This window comes from Pinus tabuliformis, chromosome 1_2 (assembly GCF_031772625.1).
Source record: "Pinus tabuliformis cultivar Carrire ecotype Pingquan chromosome 1_2, CPIR1, whole genome shotgun sequence".
NCBI lineage: Eukaryota > Viridiplantae > Streptophyta > Pinopsida > Pinales > Pinaceae > Pinus > Pinus tabuliformis.
In genome coordinates this window covers 1,064,784,833-1,064,808,129 of record NC_142298.1, presented here as the reverse complement: position 1 = coordinate 1,064,808,129, position 23,297 = coordinate 1,064,784,833, and the positions used below count along the sequence as shown (strand labels likewise).

At 39.8% G+C, this 23,297-nt stretch overlaps 1 pseudogene; it reads left to right on the top strand.

Annotated features, from left to right (window-relative positions):
* The first annotated feature begins 807 nt into the window (after positions 1 to 807).
* Positions 808 to 23,297, top strand: part of LOC149209811 (uncharacterized) — a 35,152-nt pseudogene continuing 12,662 nt past the window's right edge.

Below are 23,297 nucleotides of genomic sequence, written 5' to 3'. Positions count from 1 at the left end.
TCATCCATTCAAGATCTGGGTTATCCATCTCTTCTTCTTCTTCGTCCTCTTCCTCTCTTTTAGCTAATGGTTCCGTCTCTGAGTCTGTTGGTTCACCTTTGCCTCCACCTCCTCTGCTACCTTCCACTCCACCTCCTATACCGGAGTTTGATCCCAAGATCACAAGAGTGTCTTGTTTGCCTTTTTGGAAGACTAGAGGCTCCTCTTTCTCTTCAATAGCTTCTGCCAGACCTTTAAGTGTGGAAAGGATTGCTTCTTCCACTGATGATACAACAACTCCTGTGGGAGTGGATTTTGGTTTCCTTGACATGTATGGAAGATGTTGTATGCATGGGATCGGTCCAACTGCTTTCGCGTATTGGCGAGTGATGGGACTGATGGAGTGAAGTTGTTAATATAGAATCTCTTGCTCAATCATGGGAGGTGAGGAGTAACCAACTGCAAAGTCGCGTGTAGGTGAGAGGGAGTGCAAGTTATTGCATTGAACAGATGGTTGATGAATGAGTGTCAGGGGATGTTCTTCCATATAGAACTAACAGATGTTTGATGAATGAGTGTGAGGGGATGTTCTTCCATATAGAACTGGCTGCACTCCTTCTAGTGCCAGAAATGTTGATGGTGCTGGATCCACCAACATTCAGGGGATCTCTCTGTTAGGAAGTCCCAACTAGACCTCACACTACTTGGTGTGGGAGTCCCATCTGGAATGATGGCCCGGTTACCATTGTCTTAAGGATGTGCCTCAACTCTTGCTTATCATCACAAGAGAGTGGTCTGCTTTGCCTTCGAGAAGTGGGGTTCACGTGCATGGTGAATGTAAGGGGAGAGGGTGAGAATGAGTCCCAAGTTGGTTGGGATGAAGTCCCAACCTGGCTAGGAACACATAATACAACAGGATGTGCACAGTTTCCGGAGGGGAAGTCCACACAGATGCGACAGTCACAACACACAAGGTAAGATAACACATACAAAACTCAGTGGATGAGTCTGAATGAGTGCAACAGTTGTCACAACAAGCTTTATGTGAAAGGTCTATCTGATGTCTGAGGAGATAGTCACCACGGGCAATACAACATTAACAACATATACAACACATTTCCATTAACACATTATGCATTACAAGTGAAATGGTTCAAGCATTCAACACCATTTAAAGAAACATGCATTACAAGTGTCCAATATTAGTTTTACAATAGTTCCAATACATGTGTGAAAACATGCTAGCATGTTAGCAGGATTCTGAATTAAGAAAAAGTTCCAAGACAGATCATTACACCATACATCACTAACCTCGTGAGCAGGGTGTTGGAGCCACTACTTACTCCTCAAAGAAACGATTACAGACTGCCTTGGCTATGTGGGAGGAGCTGAGGAGAAAAGGTCCCCTCATGTACAAATGATGGAGGAATGTATAACCAAGGGTGAAACTAACCCTTTTGGTTATTCGACTACTCTGATGATTGTTTGACTTCCATGACTTTTCAACTTTGCATCACTCTTTACACAACAAATGGGTCTCTTGGACTTCCAAAATACATTACATTGATTGAAAACATAGCCCATAGTAGAGATGTGGGCAGCATGACTGGACATGACAGTGATGGTACATTCGTGCTGCTGTTGGAGTGCATATCAAGCTATAGTGCTGCTAGGTGATGGATGTCTTCGTGGTGTAGCACAACTTCACCTCCACATGGAAAAGTGCATGAGTCTTCGATGGTCTTTGGTTCGATTGATGATGCTTTGGCACGTTCTTCCTTTCTTGCATGTCGGAAGGCTTGACAGGGTCATCTGTTCATGAAAGGTGCATGTTCATCCATTCGTCTGTCTATGAGCACATTTGGCATGTTTGCTCATCCATCCACTCGTGAACACATCTTTGGATGATTATCTGTTCACGAGCACATCTCTTCGCATGCATTGTTTGTTCATCTATTGGTCAACCTACCATTCTGCATGTGCTCCCTTCATTCATCCCTTTCATTGTCTCGACATGTTTATTAGTGTACCTGTGCCTACAGTCACTCATGACGATATGACATCAAATTGAAAAACCTCCTAATCTACCATGACATATGATCATTTCGGATGCAGGTGATCGAGAGAGACAGCAAGGCTGCTAAGAAAGAGGATGGCTCCAGACACTGCTGATGAAATTTGTGCAAGATTCATTGACTGATGAATATGGGCAATCCAAGTCGACAATGACTGTCCGTGAGGTGTGGCTCGGTTGGAAGGAAAAATTGCGGAAATTTTGAGAGGGATAGTCCAGGCTGCAGGAAGGCAAGGTAGGCCGAATCTGTGAAGTTTCCAGAATGAGTGGGTAGCAATGGATGGGAAGGAAAATTCAAGTAATTTTATGGAGGAACAGGCCAGGCTGCTAGGAGGATTACCAGGCAGAAATTGCCCAGTTTTTGGGTGGAACTCGCCGAGATCCTAGAAGTCAAAACTGCGCAATTCCTAGAGGGAACTGGTAGTTGGTTGCTGGGTCACTTGTAGTAGAAACTACACAATTCCCAATGGGAGCAGTGAGTCAGCTGTTGAGTGCTTGACAACAGAAACTGCACAATTCTTAGAGGGAATTGGGAGTCTGCTGCTAGGAGCTGTTGGTGAGGAAAACTACACTGACTCTGACAGGATGGCCTGCTGATCATCTCTGCATAGTTTCTGAGCTAAGTAGACTATTGTCTAGCAGAAGGCCTACTTGTGAAAAATACACAATTTCCTGGATGAGCAATTGGTCGATTGTCGAGAGGACTGACTCGGAAAACTGCACAATTTTCTGAGAGAGACATGGACGGGAACTTGTTGTTTGTCTAGCTTCTTTGTGCAACTTCCTCAATCAGTAGAGCAGGTAAGGTTAGTAACCTCTACAAAACTTTTGAGGGGAGTCAGTCCTAGGGTGGCTTCCAGGTCTGACTCTCTGGGTGGTCAGCATAAAAGATTATTGGATTGATTGTGATCAACACAACTTGGAAACACCTTCTTGGTGCTTCTGCACTGTTCTAGGTGAAAGTCGATCGAGTCGATGGCAGGGTGATGGTCTAGCTGTCAGAGGGGATTCCGGTTGTTAGAACTTCAACAAAATGGTTAGGTGTGTGAACAGTCGAAAGATGCATAGGTGATCATGCAAACACACACTCACATGACTTAATGACGAAACGACTCAAAACATCCAGACACACATGTTCAACATGACTAACCAATGGTGCAAGCGACAAGCGTGACACTCGTGATTGATCATTGATTGACTGTGACAATGCTTGTATGACAATGAACGTGACTGTGTGTGAGTGCGGCAAATGCTTTCATAGTGAACACAACAAGTACACACGAGGAGAAGACTTTGAGCATAACGAGAACATGGTCGCAAGTATGACTTAGACACCAACATGTAGAAACTTAGGTGGAATGAACAAGCAAGGCAGATGAAAAAACATCTATGGGCTCACGTAGTGAACCTAAGCATCCACAGTCATCAAGTCAAACTCCCAAGGGAGGCTCTGAAATTAGGTGCAGACCAAAATTTTGGAGGGTGGTGGTAGCCACTAGAATAGAGAGGCATGACCTCTTGTAGTTGGGAGTCATGATCTAGAGTGTGTAAATTTGTGGAACATGCTATTGTTGTTATGAGGAAAATCAAAGCATGAGGTAGCTGCGACTATTTTCTTTGGATCAAACAACCCTAAGAAAGTCTCCTTCCACGTGCTTTTCAAAGCCTATCTTTGAAGTGTTTGGATAGGAGGATTCCATATAACATTCTCAATGGATTACCATAATGTGATGGCGGTTTCTTATAAACAACTCCAATGTTATATTGAAAATATAGTCTAGTGTTTGTAGATAGAGCCGACATAGGTGGACTTATCTGCGTGTGGAAAGGAGCAGTACTCTGGTCAAGAAGAGTAACACTAGTCATTGAGTAGAGGAGTGGTTCATTGTGTAAGGGAGTGTTGAAGCCTCTTCATTGGCTTGTGCATTGAAGCATGTGCCAAACAATTATGCACTAATTGGGGACAAGTTTTTATTATGTTTCCAAGTGGTCATTTATCATTGTGTAGAGGAGTGGCTGTGAGGGAAAAGTTCATTGTAGTTGTAGAGTCAAAGTTCAAGGGAGTGGTATAGTCAAAGTTCAAGGTAGTGTTAGAGTTAAAGTCCATTGTTTGCTATAGATTTGGTTGTGTGACAGAGTGATGGGTCAGAAAATGAGACTCAAATAGTCTTGAAAAGAATTGAAACAACCAAGGAGAAATAGTGAAAGGGAAATCAATGAAGAAGAGTATGAAATGTTTTAGCCAAATATAGATCTTATTCATACTGAAGAATTTGAAGATATCTATGCAATATTGAAGCGATTAATGCTGGTTCTACCGTCGTTTTGAGGTAAAAAAATTGAGCTTTGGGAAATTTAAATGGAGGGACTGATTTGTTTAATAAATTTATGGAAATTTTTTGAAGAAAATTCTATAAATCACCACGATAAGAGTAGAGGTACAGTGACGTTGCTTCTCATTATATCAACTCTAGATGAAAACATTTTTCCTAGTATTTTGCAAGAGTTTGATGAAATACATAATGCAAAAATATTTTGGGATGTTCTTGAAATGAAGTATAGTGAGAAAGTTGATGATGATGAAGACCTACAAAAATATGCAGAGATTGTAGAGAGAAATGTTTAGGACTCAATAATAACTCAGGAATTGAAGAAAGTGAATAGCCTCTTTGAAGTAGAGGTGGTACCTCCAATGGCTTTTGTTGATAAAGATGAATTTGAAACAACAATAAAATATGATGATGAAAAGAACTCAAATGATGATTTAGTGAATCTAATGAATGTTTATCAGTGTTTAGTTATTGGTAGCTATTGGAAAGAAGAAACAAAAAAGAATTCAATTCTAATCTCAATTGAACAATACTTTAAAAAATATCAATAATAAAATTAAACGTGGAGTTGAAATGAATTGCCATCATCCTAGTTGTAACAAGGAGCAATATCCAGTGAAAATGATCTCAGGTAAGAAGACGAAGAAAGAAGATTGGCACAAAAAATTCAAGAAAACATTTCATCATTATACTGTTATTAGAAAAGAAAGTCAAAATGAAATATTTGAGTCATGTTTGTAAGCCTAGTTGAGACTGATACCAATAGTGTAATGCCCCTCTATTTCTTTATAAATATCTTTATGTGTTTAGATTAAACTACTTTTAGATGTGATGGCTAGAAAGTGAGGATGGATTTGAATTCAGGTGAACAATAAAGTGTGATGATGTAATAAATTTTTTTTATTAATCAAAAGAAAATATGTAAATTACTTGGGAAAGAAAGACTAAAGAAATATATTCTTTCCAAGATCTGAAAACCAGTGTTGGTGGATGAGATCAAAATAATATTCCCTTAAATAACTCCTAAAAATCCCTAGGAGTTGATCAACAAGATTTAATATGATGGGAGAGAGAATTTATTAAATCACTTAGTTGTATAAAAAAATTGAGTGAGGGTGGAGTAAAGTAGCATGAGAGAAATGTGAACTTTAAATAAAAAGGAGGAAATACCTTTTTCGGAAAAGAAAAAATGCATAGGCCAGTGGGCTGATAGACCCATGAAAAGATGGATGTTGTTAAGGGAAAAATATGTTAGGGAAGTAATGTATAAAATATATTCTCTGGAATCACAAGTGGTTGTTGATTCCATCGCAAGTACATCTCAACTCAAGGGGAACTGGAGGATACAGTTCAAGGTTGGGAGGATAAGTTTCAAGTCCCAAGTATTCTTCTAGTAGTTATTATGGGAATGGAATTTAGATGATTTCTAGAAATTAATGATTTTGTTTATGGGGGAATGAGTTACTTATCTATGTGGTAATATCACAATCATGATAGAGTTAATTTTTCACACACACATGGGGTTTTTTCAAGATATAACTTATTAATACTAAAAGTATTGTTCTTATTTTATGGATGTACAGTCTAAATATGGGAGAACTATCTAATGGCCTTTAATTACTATTAATAAATATTTTAATTAATTGTTGACAAGGAACGTAAATGGCTAGAAGGGGTTTACAGAAAATATAGACACTGCTAGATGGGAAAGGAAATTACATAGGCTGAGAAACCAAAAAAACCTGGAAGTGTATTGATAAATTTCCTATTAACCGAATGATGAATGACCTACATTTTCCTTAAATAATTAAGTGCATTGAACAACAAGGTAATTATCCTCATAAATATTATTAATTTATCCGGGAAATTTGTTCTGTACTGAAAGAATTCAAACATAAAAGTAGTAATATGAATCCAATCCCCCATAATCTCCAGCTTCGATGCCTTTAGCCCAAATGTAAATATTATTTCTTATAGGGCCTATTCATTAGAGCATGAAATGTTTTAGGAAGTATGTAGAGACTGTATTCTGTAACAGATTAATTACCCATGCCAAACACAACTAATAATTTATAGCCCATGGAACTGGGTATGACAATGTTACTATCCAGGTGAGGTAGGGATTAATAACTTAGGTTAGAAGTGATCAAAAAACGAGTTAAATCATATCCATTACTAATACAATTAAATATAGTCAGAACTGAAATCATCCAATATATATCGGATAAGGATACACATATATATTACAAGCGTAACCATCATGGTAATCAAGTATTGGGTTATGGGTGAGAAATAGAGGAAGATAACCCTTAAAAATACACTTAAAAACTAACCTTATAACTACCTATTGCATATAAATGTAAGAGAGTTTTATTTCAATTGAATTTTGGGAAGGAGAAAGAGTATACATTCGCACTGTAAAAGTCATGCATTCACAATGAGCTTTTTTTTATAATTCCAGTAACAAAATGAAATATTTGATACCATAAACAGAAATTAAATAACCCAGAAACAAAGAGGTGGAAATCTGATAACTCATGCCAACAAATTAGAGTTTGGAATCGAGTTATTTAAGAGAAAAGATTATGATATCCCCATAGAATATGTGACCCATGTTGGGTCTAGACCAGCGAACAAGAATATTTAATATTTTGCCGCAAAAATACACATAAAAATTAAAATTACATAGTAAAATTGGTACCCATTGTAGGGTAACTTAATTTCCAGAGCCTATGGCTTAAATGGAAAACATGTGATCTATGTCAACACAAATTTTAACCCTGAAAGCGAAGAGGAATTAAGTTTGATGCAGTGGTTACTCCTCCGAAGGAACAAGGGATATTATAGAAACCAACATGAGCGTGAGAAGAACAATCTAGCAAGAAAGGACCAAACCCTTCTGAATTGATTTCTTCTTCAAAGAGAAATCATGAATTCATAATTGTGGGAATTACCTACAATAGTGAAATCAACCAATTAAAATTTCATTAGAAGGAGTGGAAAATAACTGAACAATATAAGAGACGTTATAACATTAACTGAGCCAATTACTTTCCAAGGGTGAGACTCTACCTGGAATCCCCTGCTCACACTAGGAAAATGGTAAGGAAAGAATAGTAAATATGACCATCGATCATAATATCTATGGTTATCAACACTATAGAAGGGAGAACACTGGTAAAAATAAAAATAGAAGCAAGAAGGCATACATGCATTTGGGCCGAACAAAATGATGTCTCTAGGAAATCCCTCACTCCACACCATTAACCCGAGAATTGAAATTTCAAACCATGAAAGGAGGAAATCCTTAAATTATGTCTGTGTAATCCTCATAATCTCTATACAAGATATTTTTAAACAATTTACCAAGGAATAGGATTTTTCCTATGAGTTAAAAAAGGAAGCACGCCAAATAAGTCACGATAATGGTCAAAGCTAATAACATCACCAGGCTTGGTTACAGACCTGGACATGACCAAGGGGGAGCATCAAGGAGTATTCTAACTCCATATAATAATAATAATAAAATTTAAATTAATATATTGAAGTAAAATTAACCTTATGGTGGTAGGTATAAGTAAGATGGTGCTCTAGAGGAGGCCATGGTAACCTGAACAAAACCCCAGCTACTCACATTTTATTCATTTCATGGCACTGTTACAGGAGCTCAACACCACGATACAGAATAAAAGTGTTACAAATTAGGTGAACTGTAGTATAAACATTGGGGTAAAGGAGGAGGATTATCTGCACAGTCAGATGGAACATGGTCCAAGTCTAAAGGTGATTAGGTGGTGGGTTCAAGAGGCCATGTCGACATCACATGTGCCTTGCATATGGGGCCTATTATAACTTGTGCATGGATAATGAAACCTTACTTCCAGAGCCTTCCCAAATAAATATTAAGCTCAGTGTAAATCACATTTTGAAGATTAAGGTTGTGGCAAGTTACTAGAGATTATATTGGTAATTGCTAGACAAATAAATTTCACTTCAGACTTTTGTCTCAATGGAAATGACACTATGGAAGATGGTGATTCATATATAATTTCAGTTTTATATAAACCATCAATGTGAAGGAATACCATTCACTTCACAACAAGACAAAAATCATCCAAAACATAGGTAGCATAACAATATATGTATATAACCAACTTTGACATGAATAACACATAGTGATACCTGTAAGTAGATATTTTCTATCCATTGTGGGTGAAATAATGTCGCGTTAGTTAAATTAGTCAAATGAACCAATAACTAGTATTTCAAATACTAAGTGACATGAAGAATAAATTATAACTAATGAATACATGTTTTTAGAAAAATGGATAACCATCACTATATATAATTAAGTGAATGGATGGGGTAGGAATACAATGAAGATAATCCAAGTTGGAAGGGAAAAATATGGGTTATCCAATATATAAGAATGTTGATGGCTTTCACTATATTCAAAGTATATTCATGGAAATAATAGCAGGTATGTTACTTATGTTATATAAAACAAATATACAAATGTAGGTGTGTTACATATGGTATCAGAGCCAAGTTGCAAACTGGACTTGAAAGGAACCCCCCACACTAATATGACATTACATATAGAATAAAAAAAATGTTCTAAATATTGAGATGTTAATGCTAGCTTTTGATTGACCATAAGGTACTAAAGGGAAGCATGGTGCAACATAGAATGGTGGAGGATCCTACTCCATAGGTAGCAGAAGGAGAGGAGTTATATATAGAGTTTAGAAATGGAAGTACCCCACTAACATCCCAATTTATGGATATTATTAGGAACGTGCAGCAAGAATCGACTCACCTCAGAAACAACAACGAGCGATTGCTAAAATATAGTGAAGAGAACGAAAGAATTATAAGAGAGTTGACTGAAAAATCTTGTCATAAGATAATGGATCTAGAAGAACTAGAAAGGAAGAGTGCGGAGATAGAATCAGAGAGGCCTAAAAATTGAGGTGATTTAGATAGAAATTATCTTTGAAATCAAAGAATAAAGATGAAGGTGGAAGTGAAAGGGGATTTTAGGAAAATAAACCTCCTACCTTTGATGGAGATAAGGAAGAGGATGCAGAGGCTTGGCTCCTCAATATGAACAAGTATTTATAGGTGTATTAGTATGAGAACAATTTAAAAGCCAGATTGGTGATTTACTAGTTGCAAGGGAAAGTTTCTCTCTAATGGGAAGAGGCCAAAATGGTACATACCTTGGAAGAGAAGATTGTTTCATAGGAGGAATTCCAAAGACAATTTAAGTATCAATATCTAAATGGATGGTATTATGATGAAAAATACGAGTTTCGTGAACTAAGACTGGGACAATTAACAATGGACAAGCTTGTGGCTAAATTTACTAATTTCTTTCCGCATGTCCCTTATATTAGAGACGACAAATCCAAGGTACAATGATTTTTGAATTGCTTACTAGCTCCTTATAAAGAAATGATTGAGTTCAACAATCCTGAGACAATGGATGAGGCAAAAGGGAAAGCAAGATTATGCTATCAACAATTCAAGAACGGAGGTGAACGCTTAAAACCTTGGAAAAGTAAGGACAAAAACAAAATTTTAATGAATAAAAAGAAAACTAAACCTTATTATCTTGATAATTTTGGGAAGGATCATCAAATAAATAAATTAAGAAAGGGAGATTTAAATTAGGTGGCATCATCCCAAATTGGGTCAAAACCCATGGACCTAAACAATAAAATGATTAGAGGTTTGAAGGAGAGAGAATTGTTGAAGTGTTAGGGGTGTGGTGAACCATAACTATTGAGATAATGCCTGCATAATCCCTGATCCATTAAGAACATCCAAGTTGTCCATGAAGCAACAATAGTGAATGATGTTCCCATAAACATTCCTAAGATCAGTGCTGCATTGGACGATAGGCACACTAAGCATAAATCTACCATGATTGAGATTGAAGGTACCATTTTAAACCAATCTATTTCTATTTCAATTGATCCAGGAGCTAGTTTAAGTTACATTAGTCTCCAACTTGTTGAAAAATGTGAATTTAAATATGAGAATATCAATAATGACTGGTTGGTACAACTAGCAACCAACACAAAAAGAAAGGTAGCCAGCCAAGTATGACAACGTCCCATTAACATAAATGGCTATTTTACAGAAGTAAATTTAAATATTATTCCTATAGGGTCTTATGATGTAATAATAGGCATAGAGTGGATGGAGAAACACGGATCAACTATAAAATGTTTGGATAAAACAGTAAGTTGTGTGATCCAAAATGGGAAAACCCAGCTAATGAAAGGTATTGAAAAATCTGTATCAATCAGACAAATCTTAGCTTTACAGTTGAAGAGAAGTGCTAGAAAAGGATGACAGTTATACATGGTACAGGTGGAAACCAATAAACAACACATAGAAAAGGAAAATTTAGAGACACTACCAATCATTAGTGAATTTCAAGATGTTTTTCCAAAGGAAATCCAAGGTTTACCACCCTACAGAGACATAGATTTCTCGATCGATCTAGTACCAGGTGCTACCCCAGTATCTAGAGATCCTTACTAAATGAGTATACCAAAGCTATTAGAACTGAAGATACAGTTACATGAACTGCTAGATAAGGTTTACATTAGACCTAGTTTCTCACCATGGGGGGGCCATGTACTATTTTTCAAGAAAAAATAACGACACATTTAGAATGTACATCGATTATTGACAACTAAATAATCTAACCATAAAAAATAAATACCTCTTGCCCCGTATTGATGATCTGTTCAGTCAAATGAGGAGAGAAACCTGTTGACAGTGGTAGACGCACCAACATTTATGGGATCTTCCTTATATGAAGTCCCAACTAGACCTCACGCCATTTGCTATAGGAATCTGATCCTGTATAAAGGTCTAATTGCCAAATCCTTAAAGATTTTCCTTGGCTCTAACTATTAGCAAAAGAGAAGGATGCAATGGTGTCTTCAAAAAGCAAGAAGGTGTACTTGGTGAGTGTTAATTTGTAAATGTATTGAGGTTATTCTATTGTGGAGAGGGGAGAAAATTGATCCTCTAAGTGAGAGGTAATAGTACCACCAAATAAGAGACACACATGAACTGGAAGAATATGTCTAACAACTAGTGGAATAGCCCTTAGAGGATGTGGTAGTCATTACAACAAACCAATGAAGAAATATTTGTCTAATATCCTATGAAATAGTCCATAAGGATTGGATAATAATGACAACCATTATAACACATCATTAATAAGATAATTACTAAAACAACCGAAATAATTCAACTATCTTAGCACCTGTGAAAGAAAACATGAAATACAAACATCCGCAGAATAGTCTTAAAACATTCACAATCCACGCAAGAAGCCTCATGCTCTCCTTCAAGGCTTATGTTATTAAGTAAAAGTTCCAAGACACATATTTAAAATTTACATCACTAGCTGTAGCAATGGAGCATTGGAGCCACCCCTTTCTCCTCGAAGAACTGATATGTTTCTCTAATGCCTTGCAGGAGCTTGAAAATTCTTTTGCTCATACAATGAGGGAGGATATATAACCAAGGATGACTATTTAACTACCATCATGAATGTTTGAATTCCTATGAATTTTCAATTTACATGAATCTTTACATTCCATGTGTGTCCTTCGGACTCCAACTTTACAATACATTTGCAATACAATATACATGAACCACAATGGTGATGTGGCATATGACCACTCATGACATGAAATTACATGACACTACTGACATGACATATTGATGATGTGGAAATTTCAAGCTATTTTTAATGCTAAGTGCTAGATGTATTCTTGAATATGCTTTCTTTTCACCTTTGCATGGCTTGGTCATGAGGAATCTTCAATGATGTCAAGTCTTCGATAGTGGTCACAAACTAGTGTCCCTTCACTTTCTCTTGATTGATCAACTTGTAAGATATTGTAAGAGAGTATTTAAGCATGATCCCCTCCTTCTCCTTTTCCATCATCTTGTCATGACATGATAAGGTACATGTTCCTGCAATTCACTAATGACGAGACAACATCATTATGAAAATTCCCTAGTATAAGATGATGCATTCTGAACCACTGACTAAGGCTCAAACAAGTGACAGGATGGGAAGAGGGACTCGAGGACTGCGTAATGTGTAGTTCCAATAGCCAAGGGAAAATATTGATCATTGAGACTGCACAATGCGCAGTTCAAGCATGTCTGAGGGACAAGACTACATAGTTTCCAGAGCTAGTGAAAAAAACTAAGGGAATGGGAACTGGGAGAGCTAACTACTCTATTATGGGAGTCAAGGAAGGCTAGAAAACTATGCAGATGTGAAGTTCAAGGGCTCAAAGGATGAGCTTTATGCTTGAGGATGTGAATTATGTAGTTTAAGTTGGGGTGATGAGATGACTCCACAATCCTGGAGGTCAAGGTCAAGGCTTGGGCATAGAAAATACGTAGCGTAGCGATATAGGGAGGAAGGAACAAAACAGTGCACAATGCCAAGAAGAAAGGTCACAACGAGAGGACTAAGATTGCGTAGTGCATAACTCAGGAGAGGCCTAGTGAAGCCAGGTTACCTAATCAAGAATTTTTCTGGAAAATGGCTAAGTGTGGGATCAATGTGAACGATGATGAACTTTGACTATGATCACACACTTAGAATATTTTGAAGGCATGAAAACATATATTAACTGAACATATGAACAAAGAATTTCCCTTTCTGTGACAACTTTTATGACAAGGGCGAAACTTAAGATAGACTTTGGGACGACCGTGATGACATTTGTGTGACAATTCCCAGAACATTGTGAATGAATGTAATAGATGTTTACATAGTTAGAAAAACTCATATACAAACTGACAGACCGTGCAAACCATCAGAACAGGCTTGTACACATTGCGCGATAGCCAAACATGCCCAAGTATGATATTTTACTCCACATGCAAAAGGGAACAAATACTTCAAGAAATTTTAATGAAATAAGCTTTCGTATTTGTGACATCAATGTACAAGACCAAGGGAGGCTCCGAAATTAAGGATAAGCCAAAATTTTTGAGGGTGTTGTAGTAGCTAGAACACTTGGTGACACACTGGTTGAATTCCAACTTCTATATCTCGGTTAACTTCTTTTGTGCAGGGCCTCGGTTCTTCAAGGAGTATTTATTCATCATGGAGATTACTTTATTCTTCCCACTTTCCCCATGAATATATATGGTCACATTTATGCATTCTCGGTTGAACACAATGTAAGATTCAACGATATCACAATGTTTCGATTTGGGTAGGCTAGTGTAGTTCGCGAGCTTAATATTTTCAGAGTATAATTTTTCATTTCTATTGTTCCTCCACTGCTAGGATGTCTAGACACTACCCCAGCAGAGTCACACAAGAAAACAAATGTTTCTTTGCTTCTAGTGAGCTTGAAAAGTACCATGACGGAGTTTCTTGCTTCACCTCTCTACATAGGAAGCCTTTATCTTATTTCTCCTTTATTTATTTATTTAAAGAGAACCATGAATCGACACTTGTTTATTTTGGGGCAGAAGAGGGATCCCGACTTGCCATCAGATTTTTGTGAGAGTTAGAGAGTAGGAAAGAAGATACTGGGCAGGAGAATGGCTTATTTTCTCTATACTAGGAAGGAAGGGGAGGTTTTCAGGGAAGGCTTAGGCATGACTCGGTTAGCCCATAAGGCATTTACCAAAGCAGAGTGCTAGTTTCGCTGCTAAGAGAATATGGTCTTTTTCATCATGTGGATTAGGTTCTTATTTGTGGATTCAACAAGACCATTCCCCTCTGGATAATAATTAGTTGAATATTTCAATATAATACCATTTTCCAATGCAAAATTGTAATGTAATAGTGATGAGAAGTATGTTGCATCATAGAAAATAAGTAAAGTAGGAATGTCGAACCTCGAAATGATGTTATGTTGTAGAAAGATAATGACTTCCTGATCATTCAAATGTTTGAGCGGAACTGCTTCTTTCCACCACGTGAAGTAATATGTGGCAGTAAGATTGTAGTGGTGTTTCTTCGATGAATGTAGAAATATTACTCCAATAATATCTAAGCCCGATTGTTGAAAAGGTTCTTCCACTGCAATGGGCTACAATGGGGCAATTAAATTCTTATTTCCATAGGCACACCTCTCACAAACTGAACATTTGCAAGCATAAGCATGAGCATCTATCAATAATGTAGGCTAGTAAAATCAGGCTCGCATGACCTTATGCATCTTTATGTTTCCTGCAAAGAGTCCCCAGACTAGTTGGTCATGGACATCACACAATACCTTTTTTGAATCATGTTCTTCCAAACACTTGAGTAGTACTTAGTTGTGGTGATTTCTCAAAAGAACCTCATGCACCAACTGGTAAGATAATTCTTTAATTATGAGTTCCCTCTTCTACCATGTGGAAAATTGGTAGGGCATCATGTCATGCTCAAGATATTGGTGCACATCAGTGTACAAAGATGTTTTTGTACTAGCGGGGGAGGCTTGCTCGATGTTGTACATCTCAATTTCTTTCTCCCATACTAAAAGATCTTCTTCTTCTTCCTTTGTGTTCATCGATTTTGTTGTTAGTCAAAAAAGACCATGGCCCTTGATTGTGTGAACTAGCTTGATCTATAGATCATATTCATGCAAACCATTCATCCAATTCACTCTCCTTTCACCCTGCTCTTGTTGAAAAAGCAATGATTTCATTGTTGGGTGCAAAACAAAGATAATGAAACAAATTTTCCATAGATAGGGCCAAAAGTGTTTTACCGCCCTATACACTGCATAAGCTTGTTTATTCGTGGTGGGGTAGCTAAGTTTAGGTCATTCTTGAATTTCATTGATGAAATAAATAGGTTACTCGTTGTTCAGATCATACTTTTGAGTGAGCAAAATAGTGAGAGAAGTGTCAAAAGCAAAGGTGTAGTGCAAATAATATTTATTGAAGCCTCAGGTATACAATGCATGTGCTTCTGCGATATCCTATTTAATACGGGAAAAAACATCCTTTTCCCATTTATCCCATTTATAAATTGCATCTTTCTTGACCATCTCATGTATCGTCTTAACAATTTGAGCATAGTTAGAGATGGACTTCTGGAGGAAAATGATTTTCCCCATGAAGGACTGCATGGCATTTTTCTTCACTCGGAAGGGAATCTGCATGATTTATTTGACCTTGTCCAGGTCTACCTTAATCCTACTTTTGGAAATAATGTGACCCAAGAGATTACCCTTAGACACCATGAAGATACTTTTTCTTGGGATTTAAAGACATCCCATACTTGCGAAATCACTCAAAAAATTTCTTTAATTTGCATATGTGGTCTGACCTTTGTTTCGAAAATATTGTCACGTCATCAAGATAGACCACTACGCTCTATCCAATCATCCCACAGAATGTTATGTCCATAGCATGTTGAAATGTTATACCAACATTGATTAACCCAAACGACATTCACCTGAATGCAAATGTGCCCCAATTCATGCAAAAGGTGGTCTTAAGTTTGTCAATCTATGAAACTAAAACATGGTTATATCATGAGTAACCATCTACCAAAGAAAACAATTTTTACCCTGATACTATTTCCAGTATTTGTTCCATGCACGACATGAGGTAGATTTCCTTGTCTGAAGTGCAATTGAGGTTTCAAAAATTGACACACAAGTAGATTTCCTTGGACTTCTTTCTTACCGGGACCAAATTTGATACCAAAGTTGAGTGCTGCACTCTATATATGATCCGAGGATCGAATATTTTCTTTAACTATTTGTGATTAAGGGGCTTAGGCGTTGGATGTCATTTTCTCAATTTCTATTGGAACAACTTGGCCCCTTCTTCTATTGGTATCACATGTTGGGTGATTCATGTGTCATAGGTTTTAAGCTCGTTGTGCATCCACGCAAACACATCTCAGTACAACTTGAATAATCGGATAAAGGCTTGCCACTCTTGTGATTTACAACAAGTGCCAAGATTCATGTACTTCGGATCTTTTTCTATTCCTGAGTTAATCTTCTTGTGTGACGCATGAAACTGTGGGTTTTAACATTAATAGGTCCTCGAAAGAAATTTTGTAGGTCATACAACTTTTCCAATGATAGCACACCCTTTGGGATGAGATTTCATTTACTTGCACTGGCTACTTCCTGCAATGCATTTTCGCGCTCGTCCTCATCAATTGTTGTGTCTTTGAATACATCAACATTTTCCATAAAGCACAGTATCTACTGGTCATCATAAAAAACATGTAAATTACTGATATTATCTGGGACTGATGGCTTATAAATAATTTTAATAGAAAAATCATCCTTCAACCATGGAAACCTAGCAGTGGAATTTTCTAATGCATCTGCAGCCGCGTTACACATTCTTGGAATAAAAATAATATTAAAATCTTTGAAATGTGAAATCAAACACCATACCTCTTGTTGATAGCTTCTAAGATGAGGTGAAGCACAATGTATGGTATTGTGTACCTGTTGCACCATAGTTTATGAGTCACCTAGTGCCTTCAAGATGACAACGTTGAGGTCAATTACTCTTTGCAAGGACAAGATCAATGCTTCATATTCTGCAGTTTTGTTTGTTCACTAAAATTCCAAGCAGACAAAGTGATCCAGGTGGATATTGGTGGCCACCTGCCAAGTCCACCTGGACCCCCACCATTGTTCTTCTCAGCATTTTCAGTTTCCTTAATTGTAGCACAACTTACTATTTTTAGCAGTTTTTCGGGTCCTGAACTTCCGGAGCCGTTTTGAGGCCCTAAACGATGTTTTTTGGGGAATCCAGGGGCAACATCGGTCCATTGATGTTGCCCATTCCAACAATGATAGTTCTCGGATAGATCTTTCTAACGAGCTATTGTATGCGTCAAACAGAGATCGTATGCCAAAGTTATGACCCCGGGAAGTTGATGTACCAACTTACCCCAAACGGGGCCCATAGTTTGGCGTTTCATCTTCTAGGGTTAGGTTTTGGAATGTTAAGGGTTTTTCCACTGTTTCTCAAACATAAATAGGCCTTCGAGCCTCATTGTAAGACAGTTCAGAGGCATGTAGCCATCACATCTCTTCTCAGAGATAAGCTACCATCGCCCTAGCTGGTTTATTTCCATTTCTGGTTGTAAGCATATTTCAGTATTTTCCATTAATGAAATGAAGTATTATTTCCGCTGCACCTTTGTGTATATGGTTATCTCTGTAATTTGTTGCGTTCCTGTTTAAATCCGGATCAGTGGTATCAGAGCGGTCTGCTCTTTCTCTGTTTTTCTTTGCATGTCCCCAACAAGGTCGGGATATAAGGAGTTAGGGCTTGAACTGGTTGAACCTTTGCAAGACCAGCCTCGCAAATCCCGATGGCCTCCCATGGTGGATGAGAAGAAAGACGAGGGGGAAAGAGATCCCATCAAAATCCTGCTCGAAGAAGCCCTTGAGCGACAACGGAACGCGATGATGGACAGCTTTGCCCAGATCCTTCAGCGGCTACCCAAAAGCAACACATCGGCTTCTAGCAGCTACTCTGGAAATGCCACACCCTTTAAGGTACAAGTTAATTTTGAAATCCCCATATTCGAGGGTCAGATAGACACAGATGCCGTAGATAAATGGTTAAATCTACTAGAGGGTTATTTTTCTGTTCATGAATTTTCGAGTCGGGAAAAGATTGTTTTTTCTCTTCTCAAAGCAGCCCCCCACGTCAAGGACTGGTGGGAAACCTACTGCGAGCAGAAGGATGAAAGTACTGGCTCACTATTTTCAGCCGCACCCACCTGGGATTCATTCCGGGATGCCATCAAGGAGCAGTACTACCCTGTTGGAAGCTATGAGGATGAATACATAAAGTGGACCACGTTGTGGCAGGGAAGGGACCAAGACGTGCTGGAGTTCACCAATCTTTTCCATACCCTACGCACAAAGTTGGGTATCAAGGATTCGGAGCAACATTTGATACTCAAATACCGTGGCTGCCTGCACAAGTACATCCAGGAAGAAATAAAATTCCTAAACATCTCCTCGCTTGGCGCAGCATACCGATATGCCGTCAAGGTCGAGCAGAAGTTTAAAGAAAAGAAGCGAGACTTTGGATCTGCGAATCCAAAGCAGGGGAAAGGTGCCCCTAAACCACAGAACAAAGGACAAAGCCAAGGCGGGACAGCCCAAGACAACTAGCCGAAGCTGCAAGCAAAGAAAAGCACCCCAAAGCCGAGAAAGGACACTGGAAAATGGTGCGAGTTCCATAAGAGCTCCACTCACAACACAAGTGAGTGTCGGGCCAAGCAGTCACTGGTGGCTGAGCTAAAGGTTTCAGAATCAGATGCATGGTTCGACTCTGAGTCAGAACCCGATAAGGGGAATGAAAAAGGGAAGCAGATCATTGATGCGGATCCCAGCGCCACTGTTGCTACCACAAAGATCCAGAAAAATGAACCCGAAGATCCAGAGGAGGAGGAGCGTCTCTTCCACTCCTAGATGTGGGTAAAGGGCTCCCCGATATAGTTCATTGTTGATAGCGGGAGTCAAAAGAACCTCATTTCGGCAGAGGTCGTGAAGCGGTTGGGCTTACCGACAACAGCACATCCACAACCATACACCATTGGGTGGCTTCACCAAGGACGAGATCTTCGCGTGAGCCAGCAGTGTCGCCTTCCATACAACATCAAGCCCTTCACGGATGAGGTATTGTGTGACATTGCTCCCCTTGAAGTTTGTGATGTATTACTAGGACAACCATACTTGTGGAAGTGACATGTTGTGTATGAATCAAGGCCCTGTGCTGTTATTATTACATTGGGAAATAAGTTGTACAGGATACCAGAGGTAGCACCACCTACTGCCATCTCTTTGATTACTGCAAAACAATGCAGTAAGATCATTTCCAAAACCAGGAAATTTGTCTTCCTAATGATACGCCCTCAAGGAAAGAAGAAGACAGTGGTCGCAGCCTCCAGACGGGGTCCCTCTGCACGACAACTACAGATGGACAAGGTTGTGGAGGAGTACGAGGACATCTTCACCTCCCCGGCAGGGGTTCCTCTGCACTGTCAAGTCAAGCACTCCATCGATCTGACCCCAGGTGTGCTGCTACCCAATGGACCAATTTATCGGTGCTTCGTTCTGGAGAACGATGAAATCAAGAGGCAGATTCAGGAGCTCCTGAATAAAGGTCACATCCGTCTGAGTTCATCGCCCTGTGGGAGCCCGATCGTATTGGTACAGAAGAAGGATGGGACGTGGAGACTCTGTATTGACTATCGGGCGCTGAACAAGATCACTGTCCGTAGTAGGTACCCGATCCCGCGGATTGATGACCTCCTAGACCAACTAAAGGGGGTGAAATATTTTAGCAAGATCGATCTGAAGTCAGGATATCACCAGGTACCAATCGAACCCTCTAATGTGTGGAAGACTGCCTTCAAATCCAAGGAAGGCCTCTTCGAATGGTTGGTTATGCCTTTCGGATTGACGAATGCTCCTGCAACCTTCATGAGGCTAATGGATGACATCTTGCGGCCATTCACCAACTCCTTTGTAGTAGTATACTTGGATGACATTCTGATCTTCAGCCAGAGTTGGGAAGAGCACCTCCAGCACATCCGACAGGTTCTCCAAACACTGCGGCAACACAAGCTATGTGCCAATTTGGAGAAATGCACTTTTGGCATGACCCAGGTTCAGTATCTGGGATACATCATTGATGAACAGGGGGTGCATGTTGATCCAGCCAAGATCCAAGTCATTTGGGATTGGCCCTCTCCAACCACTCTAACAGAGCTCCGCAGCTTTCTAGGCCTTGCCAACTTCTACCGCAGATTTGTGTTGGGGTTTTCTCATATTTCTTGGCCCTTGAGTCAAGTCACCAAGGGTGGGGCGAAAGCAAAATTCTTTTGGTCTGAATCTCAACAGAAGGCATTCATGGAGTTGAAGGATCGCCTCTGCACGGCACCAGTGCTCGTGTTACCAGATTTACAACAACCATTTGAGGTCGAGACAGATGCCTCTGACTATGCTATTGGGGTAGTCCTTACTCAGCATGGACATCCAGTGGCATATCACAGTGAAACACTTTCAGACACAGTCCGGAAGTACCCCACTTATGATAAAGAAATGTATTCCATTGTATAGGCCTGCCGACAATGGAAGCATTACATTTTGGGGAAGGAAACGATCATCCACACAGACCACCGACCCCTGCACTTCATACAGACCCAAGGGAAATTGCAAAATGATCGCCATCAGAAGTGGTCTACATACCTGCAACAGTTCCACTTGAATATCAAGTATAAGAAGGGCAGCACCAATAATGTTGCAGATTGCCTCAGTCGACCACTGATCATGGCGTTAACGACCGTGCTCAACTCTTGTGGGCACGAGACTTCTGATTGGCCACTTCTCTACAAAAGCGACCCAGAATTCGGCCACACATACCAGACACTCTTGGAGGGTCGGCATGTTCCAGATTTTCACCTCCAGGATGCCCTATTATGCCACCTCGGTCACCTTTGTGTTCCTTCAAGCGAGCGTGCCAAGATGATTTGGGAAGCCCACTACAGTCGGGCTGCGGGGCATTTCGGGGTCGAGAAAACAGTGGCAGTTCTGCAAAATTATTTCTATTGGCCAAATCTTCGACAGGATGTTGGGAAGTACATCAGATCATGTACTGCTTGTGCCATTGCCAAACCGACCATTAAGAAGCACAGCCTCTATACCCCGTTGCCTACCCCTGGTCGACCTTGGGAATCCATCTCCATGGATTACATGTCAGGCCTTCCTTCCACTAAGCATGGAAATGACTGTGTTTTTGTGGTCGTCGACAGGTTCTCGAAGATGGCCATTATGGTGGCCTGCAAGAAGAATATCACAGCAGAAGCCACTACTAAACTCTTCTTTGAACGAGTATGGGTGCACTTTGGGATCCCATAGTCTATCATCTCAGATCGGGACAGTCGGTTTCTCAGCACATTTTGGTCCAGTCTCTAGTCAATGCTGGACACCAAACTCATGAAGTCCACAGCCTTCCATCCTCAAACTGATGGCCAGGCAGAGGTTGTCAATAGGATGATTGTGCACGTTCTGCGCATGTATAACTCAAAGCATCCACGCACATGGGACGAGAGCCTCCCCTATGTTCAGCACAGCTACAACCGAGCTCTTCACAGCTCCACTGGCCATATCCCTTTTCAGGTGGGTTTGGGATTCCAGCCACTATGCCCCATTGATGTGGCCATGCCACTTGCAGCTACTCACATAAATTCAGCTCATGTCCAGTCCGAAACAGATAAGGCCACCAGCTTCATTGAGCGCATCCAACACATTCGCCAACAGGTCCATGACATTCTTGAGAAATCAAATGCCAAGTACAAGCAGCGACATGATCAACATCGGGTTCCACACAAGTTTCAGGTGGGCGACAAAGTCTGGTTGCATTTGCAAAAGGAACGCCCTACTGGAGCCTATCGGAAATTGAGACCACTCCGATATGGTCCTTACACCATTACTAAGGCTATGGGAGACAATGCATTTGAACTCAGCATTCCCCCATTCCTTGGCCTGCACCCAGTGTTCAATGTGGACCGCCTTCGGCCATACTTTCCACCATTGCTAGACACATCCGACATTGCAGAACAGCTCAAACCCACAGAATTAAATCTAGATTGCATGGAACAAGCTACAACTGATCGGATCATGGACACACAGATCAAGAACACTCGCCAACAGAATATCCAACTGTATCGAGTTGTCAAAGCAGGCCAACTCCTTCAGCAGGGCAAGTGGCTCACCAGGGAACAAGTTCAGCAAAAGTTTTCTCATCTCATGGAGGAGCTCAACGCAATGGGGACCATTGCTTCCTAAGGGGGGAGGAATGATCCAGGTGGATATTGGTGGCCACCTGCCAAGTCCACTTGGACCCCCACCATTGTTCTTCTCAACATTTTCAGTTTCCTTAATTGTAGCACAACTTACTATTTTTAGCAGTTTTTCGGGTCCTGAACTTCCGGAGCCGTTTTGAGGCCCTAAACGACGTTTTTTGGGGAATCCGGGGGCAACATGGGTCCATGGAATGGAATGATGTTGCCCATTCCAACAATGATAGTGCTCGGATAGATCTTTCTAACGAACTATTGTATGCGTCAAACGGAGATCGTATGCCAAAGTTACGACCCCGGGAAGTTGATGTACCAACTTACCCCAAACGGGGCCCATAGTTTGGCGTTTCATCTTCTAGGGTTAGGTTTTGGAATGTTAAGGGTTTTTCCACTGTTTCTCAAACATAAATAGGCCTTCGCGCCTCATTGTAAGACAGTTCAGAGGCATGTAGCCATCACATCTCTTCTCAGAGATAAGCTACCATCGCCCTAGCTGGTTTATTTCCATTTCTGGTTGTAAGCAATTTCAGTATTTTCCATTAATGAAATGAAGTATTATTTCCGCTGCACCTTTGTGTATATGGTTATCTCTGTAATTTGTTGCGTTGGTGTTTAAATCCGGATCACAAAGATCAAATAGTTTCTTTGTAGCAGGTCTATTAAAATGGAACCACCTCCAGAGCCCTCCTTCATTTTCAATCCATCTATGTACAAAGTCCACATATCATATTTACAAGGACTCGGAACTACACTGGTACTATTATTACTATTACTAACTGTACAAATCTCATTTTCACCAGTTTGATTAGGAAGGAGGTCCAACTGTGTATCTGGTGGGATTGGGGATGGTTGTGCTAGATAACACCTGAGTTGGGTTTCCAAGAAGAAATTGCCAAAGATAAGTTATACGAAAGTTATTGGTTCATTCAATTCGTTCAAGGCAATGACATTATGCTTCATGTTTCTTTCTGAATTCACAAGGATCTAATTATTTCTACCCTTATATGGAAGCCATAAATGTGACTAGTTTGTAACAAAGTACCCTTGT